The 14,047-nt window shown below is 37.1% G+C and overlaps 1 long non-coding RNA gene across 1 annotated transcript; it reads right to left on the bottom strand.

The window, feature by feature from the left end:
* Window positions 1-437: 437 nt before the first annotated feature.
* LOC113284103 lies at window positions 438-6,727 on the bottom strand. The gene is made up of 18 exons (XR_003327923.1): window positions 6,591-6,727; window positions 5,410-5,634; window positions 5,195-5,326; window positions 4,937-5,099; window positions 4,690-4,784; window positions 4,519-4,606; window positions 4,210-4,385; window positions 3,969-4,085; window positions 3,815-3,891; window positions 3,569-3,685; window positions 3,377-3,481; window positions 3,075-3,225; window positions 2,830-2,984; window positions 1,550-2,544; window positions 1,290-1,420; window positions 1,090-1,192; window positions 788-991; window positions 438-668 (listed from the first exon to the last, which is right to left on the bottom strand). It is a non-coding gene; the product is annotated as an uncharacterized LOC113284103 (long non-coding RNA).
* Window positions 6,728-14,047: the final 7,320 nt, after the last annotated feature.

Raw genomic sequence — 14,047 nt, 5'->3', positions numbered from 1 at the left:
ACTAAAATAATTTTGGACCTTCTTTCCCTCCCTCACGGCGACCCTATACTCAGACCATGGCGACACTATTAAACTCACCACTTCCCCCCTCCACTAGACTCAGCCTTAGAGGCGGGACACATACATATAGTTTTGGAGAAAAATGAGTTTTAGCTAAAATGTTTTTCGGTCTCGATGTGGTTTAATCTTAAGACCTAAGGATTCTATGGAAACTCACTCATTATCTTTGAGTGAGAGATCTCTTTAGTCCCACATTGGGCATTCTAGAGAATGAGCTCCACTATATAACCATATTCATATGGATATACTGACAAACGAGGGTGGAGCAAGTGGAGCAAAAGATACATGTTTCGACCCATGTATATGGGTGTATACCAAGCACCAAGTCCCGTGTCTAAAAAACCTAAGAGTTCTTAAGAGTTCTTTTTATGGGAAAATTTCTTTCACGTGTTTTAATTGTTTTAAAAGAATTACGTGTTTTAATTGTTTTAAAAAAAACAAACCTAACTTGATTTGCAAGTATGTTCTCTTACAAATACAACTAGAAAATCTGTTTTATTAACACACAAGAAGCAACCACCTTTTTGTCTTCTTTTCTCTACGATTGACGATCTCTGTTAACCAGACGATACCTTCGTATAGCGTTGCACGAAAACCGAAGTACAAAGCTACACAAACACAAATAAGTGTCATCATCATTCTACTGAAAGAAAATCGCAAAATAACATAAGATTGAAATTATCTTCTCATCCCAATAGGAATGTACGGCGGTTGCTCTGGATTTTACCTAAATTGTTGCTTAATGCATGGAAGAGATCCAGAGTTAGCTAATTCCATGAGGCGAATATTAACGGAAAAAAATCAGTGATTGGCATTTCGATCATTTCAGGCTCGCCATCTCCATGTCCATCTTTTCCATTCCTTTGCATCATAGAGAATCTACAAGATGAAGGAGGTCGGAAGTACTATACACAATTCGAGGTAAAGAACACTGTCAGTTATAAACATATGTGTATGAGTTACAAGACATAATCTCTACCGACAGAAAAAATACATGCACACAACTTCTGAGCTTCAAATTATGCTTACCCTACGTTGCCCAGTCCATGTTCCCTGGGTCCCCGACACCATGGTTATTTAATTCAAAAATCTAAAACTGGTTATTTAATTTAAATCATTGATGTAGAAACATCTGCAATTGAGACAACAACAAGAGTCAAGAATTTTTCAAGGGCAATTATAATTGTTATAGAAAACTTACTCATGAAATGATTAGGGTAAGACCTTACATATGCTCAGATAAACCACCTTGTGACGCCTGAAACTGGAGTGGAATCCCCTGCATCCAAGGACGTCTCCCAAGCCCGCAAAGTTCTTTGGATTTTAGTAGAAAAGGGATTGACGAACAAGAAGGAACCGTCTGAGCAAAACGCAAGGAGACAAAATCAGTCAACACAACAGCAAATAAGAAATTACACAAAATAAGCTGTGCATCTTTAGTTTCAAATTGGCATTGAAAGCATTAGAAGAATTCAAAGCTAGGACTCACCAAATTATGCCGCCATCCCTGTATCTCATGCAGGATTGAATAGAATTATTTACCACCTCGACCTTTCGTGCTTGTGTCCTCACAGATACAATTAATACATGGTAAAGAAGTAACAGCAGAGTTAAGATATACCTGACTTCTACCTTATTGATTACTAGACAGTAGTTGTTAATAGAAGATACTTTAGTTCCATGAACAACAGCAGACAAGGACAAGTATAGTAAGATAATACCTTGGACTGGGTTATGATCGTCTTAGACAATGACTTATAACATAACACTCTAAGCTAAGTTCTTTTACTTGGAACCCTTATCTTTCTAATGGCAGAAAGATAAAAACAAGGCAACTGACTCAGACGCATCCCTTAACTGACTGAATATAACAACTAATATGCCCACTTTATGGATTAACTTATGTACTTGGCCTTGTGTACACATCCCACAAAACAGAAAGCTTCGCATTTAGTACATGATCTCACACTTGATTAAGATTAGGCTAATCCGGTTTTATTAAACTAAACATGATATGATGCTAAAAAGCAACAAATCATTTTTATTTCTTTTGAAAAAGATTTAGCAAAAGACCTCCGGATCAGTAACAAAAAAAAAACAAAAACGACGGTAGGTAGGTGAGCACCCATTTTGGAAAACAAAAATCTTAATCTTGTGCAAAATATCATGTATAACTAAGCTTAGATCAAATGGAACGCTATTGTCAGAAAATCTACAATCACCACACTAGACAGGCCGCTCTCACGGGCATACATAGTTCCAGGATGTCTATAAACTTAAGGTTACACAATGAGCTGCACTTTATGCCCATTGACAAGGACACTTTAAGATCTCAATAAGATCCTTCGTACCTCCAAGGTCAGAAATGAGCTTCACTTTATGCTCAAACTGAAACACTACTTGAGGATTTAACTTTATGATCTCAAAAGAGATCCGCACATGCACAAACACAAAATACCGCCGACGCCGAATTCAACCACCAAGCTGCAACATGAAAAAACATAGACAAGCTCAACTACCGGCACCGAGGAAGGAAAATAATGTGATTTATGGTATAGACGCCTCCATTTAAGTATATTTAGAGGGACCTACTTTGGCATTGATCTTAAGAAGAACATTTGTAAGGTAACTGTCACCAACTCTTGCAGGCGTCTATACCATAAATCACATATGTCAGCAAGTTCTTCTTCCCAGGACCTTGAGATTTGAGGTTTACACACATAAAGATAGGTGTAGAAGTAAAATTTAACGTGACAAGCAAAACCCTACCGTGGATGTTCCAGTGTTTTTCCTCTGGCAGAAGATAGAGGAAACTGGGTGTTCCAGGAAGTTCTGGGGAAATCTGTTGAATCATCTGCTTCACTCTAGCAGCAGCAGTATCCCTTTAGACCAAGGAGACTCCGTATAGACATCAAATTGAGGCTCTACCATCATACCAACATAACTTCAACATGAGAGATTGTAGCTTCTCGAGCTGAATAACGATGCAGTGTTACTGGAATAAAAGAACTCACCATTCCTTTCTGTTCTCCCAGTCTGGTAAGATCTCAAACTAGACCACTTCTCTCACAATGAATCAACGGTCAACTTAATTGGCTCCACAAATACTTTGCGATTAAAGTTCCATCTTCCCATCCGCCTCTCTTCTCCCTTGCCAAATTTCAACTGCCAGAAAAATCTATTTCGTAAGCAAACCCACCTTGAACAACTTTAAAACAGCATGGAATAACAACAATGTACGAAACAAAATATCAGTCTAAGAAATTCAGTGTTGGCGTTCGTTGCAGTAGATTATTATATTAAGATGACAATATACCTCGGAGGTTGTAATACACGGCCTTCAACTTGAGTAAACTTGGAACTAACTGTAACACCAGAGACATACTGTTGGCTCAGAATCGTAATTGTTAGTTTTAATTGCCTGCCCAAATAGAAAAGCTTGTTATCCATCAAGATAACCGAAAGGTGCCTAAAGCCATACAAAAATCTTCAGTAAGGGGAGACCTACCTCAGTCAAAGCTGTCATTCATTCTTAAGGATTCTGTCTTGATTTCTCTACGAGTGACCATCTCTGGTGAACGGACAGTGCCTTGGTATAACATCGCATGAAAACCAAAGTACAAGGCTACAAAACCACAAATAAACATCATCATCATTGTACAAAGAAATCCGCAAAATAACATGACTGAAATTATCTTCCCATCTCAATAGGAATGTACAGCGGTTGCTCTGATTTACCTAAATAACAAAATACCTTGGAGTTTGTACTACACGGCCTTCGACTCGAGTAAACTCAGAACTAGAGGCAAGCACTGTTGGTGTTTTCATTGCCTGCCCAAAGAGAAGAGCTTGTTATTCATCACGATAGTCGTAAGGTCATAAAACATCTTCAGTAAGGGGAGACCTACCTCAGTCAAAGCTGCTATCCAGACTTAAGGCTTCTGTCTTGATTTCTCTATGAGTGTCGGTCTCTGGTGAACGAACAATGCCTTCGTATAGCATTGCAATGAAACCAAGGTATAAAGCTACAAAAACACAAATAAATCTCATCATCATTGTACCGAAAGAAATCCACAAAAAAACATAAGACTGAAATTATCTTCTTCTCATCTAAAGAGGAATGTAACGGGGTTGCTCTTGTTTACCTACATTAATGCTTAATGCATGAGAGAGACCCTGAGTAAACTAATTCCATGTGGCGAATATTAACAAAAACACTCGGTGATTGTAGTTTCAATCTTCTCAGGCTCACCATCTCCGTCCTTTCCATTCCTTTGCTCCGTCGAGAATCCACAAGATGATGATGGTCTTGAGTACTACACACACTTCAAGGTAGAAAACAAAGTCAGTCATAATCATACGTGCACAAGTTACAAGACATACTTGTCTATGGACAGCAAACGAACATACACTATAGCACGAGCACATATATATAAAAAAGTAGAATGCAAAGCTTACATTTTCCAAGTTCATTTAACCCAGTTATCTTATACTCCATACAAGATTTTCAGTCCTTTATCCTCGGGTTTCTGAAAGTTCGCTTTGCCTACAGGATTAAAGTACCAGAAGGTTAATTTTGATATAACAATTATATAAAAAAAGCACACATTCTGAGCTTCGAATGCTTACCCTTGCCCAGAAAATGTCACCTAGATCCCCCACACATTGGTTATTAACTAGAAAAATCTAAAACCGGTTCCAACTGCATTGTCGTAGATCTGCAACTGAGATAACAACAAGAACACAATAGTGAGTTTTTGAGGGCATTTGCTCAAAAAAAAAATATAAAAGAGCAGATAGAAGAACCGAATTTGATATTCATGGAATGGTGAAAAAACAAAAGTCAGCTATAGTTAAGTTGCCAATTATTACATACTTGTATCACGGAACTGGCATTGGCAGATGCCAAGGAAGTAACCTCCCTCCAAACCAGGTATTACAACCAGCCATATGAAAGCTACCACATTTTGTACAGCTTCTACGTGATATATGCAAGTAGCTCTTGATGTAGCAACTTTCTCCCTTGGAGACGATATGGACTATTGAAAAGAACTCATTAAAAAATAAAATGTTCAAAACCCAAAAATATACCATGAAGATGAAGATATGATCTATGTTAAAGTGAATATGATACCAAGCGCACATTGACGGTGTTCATCATGTTGGGATATAGACGTAACGTGTTATAAAGCGCACTAATCTTTGAGGTAAGATCTGCCTGTATTGATCATTAGCCTGTTTTTAGTATTTAGCTTGTCTTCTCTAACTGCACAGCATCAGAAGAAAACAAATTAGTCAACACAACAGCAAAGAAACCAAGCACAAGAACTTAGACAGGAGCTATCTTACAGTTCTGCGACAAGCTGCCTTAAAATGATATCCAAAACTCTTAGTGCTTCTTTAGAGTTCTCTGATTCCTGACTACAGAGCACATTTCCAATGGCCTGCATTGGGATTTTAACTGCAAAACTAAGCTCCACCTTGAATATCCTGAAACAGTATGGCCGTCTCATCATCTCTCGATCAGCATCATTGAGGCTTCCATTACCAGCAGGGCTGCCATTTCCGGTACTCCTGAGCACATTTCATCAAGAAGATTAATAGGCATATAAAAACAGACGACCTGTAAGCTCTAACTAAATGAGTTCCCACATATAACTAGTAACCGGACTGTTAAGGTCTACAACTTGTGATAATGGTCGACTCATCACATATTATCCATATCTATTGAGCCAGTTACCACATGACCATATGCACTACCAGTTCTTGCAAAGATCATATTACTGTAAACAGACTTATCAACCACCAAAGAGTTCCATAACTCAAAAAGAAAAAGAAAAATCATTCTTTAGGTAGCCTTAGCACCATCAAAATGCATATTAGATCATATTCAAGGTCCTTAGAGCACTGAAGATTATCTCTTACTATATTTCTAAGATCAATCAAACTGATTAAATCACCATTACTGGTAACTTCTGCAACTTAGGGTTTTTGTAGTCAAAAATAGTCAATCTTTGACCACTGTTGACTGGTCCCCACATGACATGGTAGTAAATGTGAACATTCTTCTATGGAATCACCCTGACATTCTCAGTAAAAATATCGGCAACAAATACCACTGATAGTATTCAGTTGAGAACAGAACATGGACATTTTAAAGCTACACATGAATCAAAACCCGACATCCCTATTTTTCAAAAGCTACACATGAATCAGAGTAAGTAATACACAACAATAAGAACAGGCTTTTTTAAAGCTACACATGAATCAAAACACGACATCCTAATTTTTTTAAAACAAACATGCAGGATGGGTTTTCATCCCTTTTTTAAGCTAGATTGAAACATGCAAAGTCATTTCATACTTATTTCATCACAAACACATACATTTCTATTTCATCACAAACACATAATCAAAATACTAACTTCTAAGTAAATCATCAACAAACAACTAAAATCCAACATGGGTTTTCTCTAAATAAGAAAAAGAAAGAAAAAAAACATAAATTTGTTGAGAATCAGAGATTATACCTATACTGATATTCTACATCAGTCAACAATCTAGATCGATCAGAGAAACTTCGGTATGAACAACTAATGTTTTAACATGAAGATTATAGAAACAAGATAAAGGAGTTCATGATTGTATTTTAGGGTTCATCCTTGTTTCGGAGAAAAGAAAGAAAGGAGATGAAAAGATGAAAAATGATTTTTCTTCTCTCTCTTTGTTCTACATGAGATCATAAAAGGGGAGAATTTCCCACGAATGAAGCCATATGAAAGCTGAACCAGCACAACACGTGGGCGTCTTTAGTACCGTCTGTTGGGCTCAAGGTCAATATGTGACAACATCTCAAAGGATAAGCAAGGATAACCGTTCAATTTATTCTCGAGATCGACATGTAAAATGGAGGGAAATTTCGACAATTTCCCGCGTCCAGCTTGTGTACGGTAACATTATTGTACGAACGGAAAAACGTGGCACAAGCTCCATATATATCTTTTACAATTGGGAACTGTGCCGGTCATATCCATCCATCACCGTTAAAATGTCATCCAGAAACACAAACTAGATTAACTAGGGGTTAGCTGTTGGGTTGGGGCCATTAGGCCAAGCACTATGGAGTGGTACATGTATCCCTTAGCTATCCCCTATTTGTAGTTAAGGGATATGGGTTTCAAGGCAACAATACCATGTGGTCTGCTTTTATGTTTAGCTGCATTTTATGGAAATTTAATTTCCATATAAATAGTGTCAAATGGATACCGAGTACGCCCGCCATTAAGTGGTCTGATGGTTGATATACTCCCTTCCACTGCGGAGGTAGGGGTTTGAACCCCGTAATTACTAGAAATAACTTCATATAAGGAGTTAAGAATATAGTCCAAGACCTCTCTTCCAAATCATCAAAAAAAGAGTTAAGAATATAGTCCAAGACCACTCTTCCAAACCATCAAAAAAAGAGTTAAGAATATAATTCAAAACCACTCTTCCAAACCATCAAAAAAAATATATTGAGTGCCCATTTTTCTTTTTTTACCTAAATGTTCGGTTTTTATTGTCATACAGTTACTCAGTCTTTGTAAACTCTACAAAGGGAGTTAGGTCTGATCCACTTCTACGTGTAGAGAAGGGATATCGCTACTCTAAAGAGATATGAGAGATCATAGTAATTGCATTTCCCTACAATTAGGGGATAGCGTACCAAAATGGCACACGATAGGGCTTGGCCTTAGAGACTTCTAGGTTACTGACTTAACCCAAATTTAAAGGAAGTGGGAAATTTAAAAGAAGTATTTGGCCCTCACTTTACTCTTTTTTAACCCTTGATTTAACAACAACAAGAATTAAGTGTTTGGCTGTCTACTCACTTTCTCTTAGTCTCAATACAAGATAAATGTGAAGTAAGTCCACCACAAAGTTCCTTTGCCAAAACTTAGGATAACGTATAAGCACAATCACTATTTTTATCCAAGTAGAAACTCTAAGTAAAAAGATCAATTGTAGAGTTTTATATATATATATATATATATATATCACAGTCGCTCTTATAGATTGAGACTGGAAAATGCAATGAAGATTTCATTCGAGGTGAGAATTGCAATTTATGTCGTCTACTATGAAAGGTCGGTGTTTATGTCATACCAAAAAATAATTTAATAAGAAGCTGATCTTGAAGACAAACAATAAATATAATTGTAATATATGAGACCATTTCCTTCAGAACTGAATAGGGTATATGAATGGCTAATTCAGGATTGCGTCTGCATAATAACACAAATCTGAAGTCAATGACTCTGGCCTTAAGGAGCGAGAGAGGTCCCTCATCTCATGAGGGCATGACTAATTTATAAGGACCTAGATAGTTGTTTTTTACCTTCATTTAGTTACAGACATAGCACCAGACAGAGCAGAAGCCTTTGTGGCTATGTAAGGCATAAAAATCATACATTTACTTAGCCTACCAACACTACTTCAAATTAAGTACTAAGGACACGCATTCTATAGCTGAACCTCACTTCAAAATCAGCTTCTTACATTCTTAGGATGTGGTGAGTGTCAAGTTCTCGACAAGTTTTAGAATTTCTCATTAATTGTTTGGATATTTATACATTCATTGTCTTGGTAATCAAGACACAATACGTGAACTTCACGTATTCAAACTTCCCTGTAATACACATCACTTAAATATAGACTATTTCCTAATACCCTTCCTCAAGATGGAGCATGTAGATCACAAATGCCCATCTTGGACAAAAGAAACTTAAACTGATCTTTCCCTAAGGCTTTGGTGAATATATCAGCCAATTGTATTGTTGTAGGAGTGTAGGAAGGTGATATAATCTTCCTTATGATGACATCTCTAACCAGATGACAATCCACTTCTATATGTTTGGTTCTTTCATGAAATACTGGATTCTGAGAAATATATAATGATGACTGACTATCACAAAAGAGATTCATCCCATGTGTATGATGAACTCCTAAATCACCAACCAACTGTTTCAACCACTTCAATTCACATGTCACTGCTGATAGACACATTTTTGTGTCTAAGTTGTCCTCAATGTTCTGTATGTTAGTGCTTGATTTTGTACTAATTTTGTTGTTTTATGTGTGTGTATGTATTTTTGGGAAATAATCATTTTTGGAAATTTCGGCTCAAAAAACTACACGAAGGACACGTGTTATTCAGACTCTCACCTTTGGATAAGGGGAACACAATTACTAAGGGGCACCTCAACAGATAAGGGTCGCCTTCGTTACTATTCACACCCAAGTGCTATCAGCACCCCCACACCTGGATCGGGGGCAACCCTTTCTTCTCCACATAAATTGGCGGGAAAAAGCATCTTTAAAAATCATGTTACAGCGTGATATCCTGGAAGCAATTTGGGAGAGATTTTTGGAGATTTATTTGTCGTTATTGCTTCGTACCAACCTGTTTCGGTTAAGCAAGAGTGGTAATGAGTTCACAATCGAGAAAATAGGAATTACAGAGTGATTCTCAACAAAACAAAGAGAATAAGTTATCCACGGGATATTGTGTTAGTTACGGACGTGGTGTGTGGGGAGACCGAGTTTTACTCTAACGGAGGTTTAGTTTCAGCGTGATGGTGTCTCTCAATACCGTGCAGGTGTGTGGAAGAGTAAAGTAGGGAAGAAAAATCACGTATCTTTCATGGAAGTAAAAGAGAATATTCTTGATTGATTGCCGAGATTATTTGGAGTTATGAGGATTTATTCTCGGTCCAAATGGGTATATATAGAAGGATGGGATCACATACGAGGGTATGGAGTGATTGGGGAGTAAACAAAGATCAACAGCGTGAGAAATCACGAGTTGCAGAGAGAAGTTTCTGCTGCTGCGGAACTGAAGAACACGAAGAACATAAGATGCCTGTGGACAGTCGTTCATGTTACAGTCTGAACGACAAATATTAGAGGGTCGCAGCGCTACAGTGTCAGCGACGGTTCAGTTTTATCGCTCTGTAACAGTGTCCATTGTAACAAATATAAGTGTTACGAATCTCTGTTTTCATATATTTTCATCCTTGTAAGCACCTTTTGAGCAATGAAATCATACTTTGAGCGTGTTTCCAACATGATGAGCTAAACCCCAACACTAGGACGACGGAGTAAGACGAATTTCATACATGGGTAAAATTATTTAATTCCTTTTAAGACTTTTGCATTAGTTTTAATTGAAATATGATTTGAATTAATTGGTTGTCATTTAATTTGATGAGGTATGCTTAGCTTAAATGTTTTGATACATCATGCTTAGGATTTACAACTAATCTTTTGAGAATCTACCTTGAAAAAATCAGAGTCCATTTTAATTTTATTTATTGAGCTTTAATTGTTGAGAATAAATAAATTGAACCCTATGTTATGAATTCGACGAAATCCTAGTCCCAGTAACTCTCTTCGTTATGTGACAATATATTGTATATATTTTTCTTTTCTTTTAGTTTATTAATTTTTAAAAACAATCTCATCAAGTCCGAGTGAACGACAACTCTATTTACCACTATATAAAATTCGATCAATTTTTGGCTCCGCCGACGGGGACTTGTGTGTAGATTTGTTTTTAGGTTTTATTTTTATTATTTTTGTTCTTTTTTACGCCTTTTGGTATTTCTTGTTTGTTTTCATATTTGGAACTGAGCTAAAGAAAAAGGGAGAAAGTGCTGAAAACAAAAGCGAAGCCAAGGAAGGAAAGAAAAGAGGAATCCAAAAGGAGTGAAGAAGAAGATTTTTGTATATAGATATTTTATTTTATTTTATTTTTAGAAACTGTAAACATGGTTTTATTTTTGTAATCTTTTATTTTTGGACATTTTTTTTCCGGACATTGAACATTGGACATTTTTATTTTTAAAACCCTAAGGAAGGGTTAATTTATATAAAACTGTTGCAGGGAAGGACGATAGTTACGATACTGTCTCGGCCCCTCGGGTTCGTACACTGACATTGGAGACGGTAGCCCGAGTCGACTTCAACGGTTTATCCCCCGTCTTGAACAGGAGGTAAGAATTCTAAACACCCGCGAATCCCCTGTCAGCGGGTTTACTGGATGATTTCGTATGCATATATGTTGAGGACCTGAAATCGGATTTAATTTTCTAGTAAAGGGCAAGGCCTGGCCAAATCAAGATAAGGACTCGTATTTCATCACCGTTTCCTTCTTGACCGCCTTAGAAACACGTAACCTACGTGAACCTAAGCCTTAAAATTTGGACTAGAACGAGACCGATAGGGTAACGAGCTTAATAGGAAAATCGTTGGAAAAATATTGGTTGCTCTATTGAGCATACTTCGAAGTTCATGATGGTTTCTGTAAATTGAATACACTGCCTTGTAATGCCGGTGAGGCCTTGGGTATCAAAGATCCACTGAGCTTCGCTCGTCTCTATTCAACTTACTTTAACTCGGATTGATTCCAGAGAGGTTTGCTCAGATTGTAACGAATTCCTTTTCGAAAGAATGGAAGCTGGTCCAGAAACAATCTAAGGGAGCCATCATGCTTTTTGTTTGCTAGATAAAATAGGCTTGTTGTAGTCGGGTCAGCCTTCTCTGTGATTCTTTAGAATTTCCTTACAGTTAGGATGTCGAACTGGTATAGCTAATACAATGATTATTCGACTGAGCAACATGAACATTATTCTTTTTATGACCATAGTGTGAATAGTGGTTGGGAATGCCAAACTTTTGAAGGTTATGGGTCATACCATGGTGAGCCCAATTACTATCCACATGCCCACAGGTCATACGATCAAGATTCTTATAATTCCTCTCCTCTAGATGATGCACGTAAGATGCTTGAGTCAACGCGTAAGTTACTTGAGTCGACACATAAGTTAGCGGACACAAATGACTTAGTTATGGACGAAAGAACGATAAAAATGAGTGAAACTTCTTTAGAAGATAACCTCAGGAAGTTAGCTGAGTCAACATGTAAGTTAACTGAGTCAACACGTAGGCTTGAATTAGAGACGGAAGAAAGAACTGCTCGAATTACTCTTGATTGCCAATACATTCTTTCCCATATCACCCGTGAAAATAAGGATAATTTTTATCAAGATGAAGAGGTTAGAAATGGTAACACTACTTGTTTAGATGAGGTTCAATCATTTTCATGTTATTATAATGATGATTATGATAAGGATAATATTGATGAAAAACATGAAATATGTAGCCACAGTGATCGGGAATTTGTTACTCCGATTGAGCTTTATAATGATAGTGTTGTTTCTAGTACAAATCCAAATAATTTTAATAATTATTCACATATTCAAAAGGATGAGGATTTGACTAAAGATACCACCATTCTAGACGAGGTAGTTCATGATCCTTTAGCCTGCAGTGTGTTGGATAATCCATTATTTGATGTGCCTATCAGTGAATCGGAGGAAGTAACTATGATTAACACCTTAGTTAATGAGCCTTTACTATAAACTTTCGCTGATAATCCTTTATATGATTGTGATGATGGTTTAGAGGAAAGAGTTTACCCTGAGAATACTGTTTTAGAGTCTAGTGATTTAGAAACACTAGTCTTAGAAGACCATAAACTCGTAGAGATGAGTAAGGATGTATTACCTAATAATAACTTAGAAGAATCAATTGACCATTTTCAGAAATCTGGTGATCTAGAAACTAGGGAGATTGTGACTAGTCTATCTAGAGACACTGGAAACTCTAAGTTTGGGGGTGATTATCACTTTCCTGGTGCCTTACATTTAACTCTTAAGTTTCCTCGTGTAGGACTTGACATTTGTGCCTCAACCATCTTACAAGATTATCTTCATACACTTTTTCCTGAACCTAGTTGTGTCCGTAAGAGAGCTCAGTTATTAGAAACCCATCCTCTAGTTGATGTGGTTAACCCAGGATATGATACCAAGATTGACTTTGTTTTCCCACCAAAAACGTTTCTTCCAATTGTGGGAACATATGATTTTCAGATGTGTCAGTTATTAAGTTTTGAGACTAAACGTAATTACTTTAGGAGAATAGGGTCGACACATTTTCTTAAGGAAGACCACCTCTTTCATTGTGTTCAGCTGTGTGAGTCAAATCTAATTGACTTAGAGGATCCCCAATTATTCAGGTTATTGTTATGCGCTGCTAAGTTATTAGTTGAGTATTTCCAGATTCTTCAACCTGATCTTCAGAATGTCTTTGAGGAAAATCAACCGATGAAAACTTTTTATTTAGACCCTTTTATAGAGCCTGAACCTGAACCACAACTAGATGTAGTTGTCTTAAACAAAGGTATGTTCGGTATCTTCTTGGTCAGTTGCAGTCTCCTCTTGTTGTAGTTAACACTTTTTGATCCAAATGACCCACAGTTATTATGACTACTGTTATATGATTCTACAAGGTGACTAATTCTTCCAGTGTCTGGCTGAAGACTTTAAACTTATCACTTCTTGGGAGGTAACCCATGCTCATGCAACACGGTAATATCTTTCCTTAACTCTTTTGCTTCAAGTGGTAACAGTTTCTCCTTGTTCATGCGTTTAATTTTATCTTTAGAACATTGAGGACAATGTTAGATTTAAGTTTGGGGGTATCACATAAACTTTTTAGTTGCAATAAATAAACTCCAAAGCCTAGAAATAGAGTGATTGAGATACCAAAAAAAAAAATCAGACCAACCGGAATAAATTCAACAAAGTTGACCACTGGTGCCCTTGTATATACCAGTTGTGTTGACCTAGAGTTAGGATTATCACCCATTGGTCCCCTTGTATATGCCAGCTGTGTTGATATTAGTTAGACCGGTATCTCAATCCATTAGGATAGGTTCATCCTAGTAATGGCCTTCAGACAGATATGGGAAACACCGTTCACCTTAGTCAACATCAAAACCATCTGCGTTTTTCTCTACATCCATCTTCTTAATCCATCCATGTGATTGGTTGACTCCAATTATGATGTCCAGAAACTATCTGAGTAGAGCTCTGTCACTTATATA

Source organism: Papaver somniferum, chromosome 1 (genome assembly GCF_003573695.1).
Source record: "Papaver somniferum cultivar HN1 chromosome 1, ASM357369v1, whole genome shotgun sequence".
NCBI classification, from domain to species: domain Eukaryota; kingdom Viridiplantae; phylum Streptophyta; class Magnoliopsida; order Ranunculales; family Papaveraceae; genus Papaver; species Papaver somniferum.
Note: the sequence above shows the minus strand (reverse complement) of the source record. Positions and strands in the feature narration are given on the sequence as shown.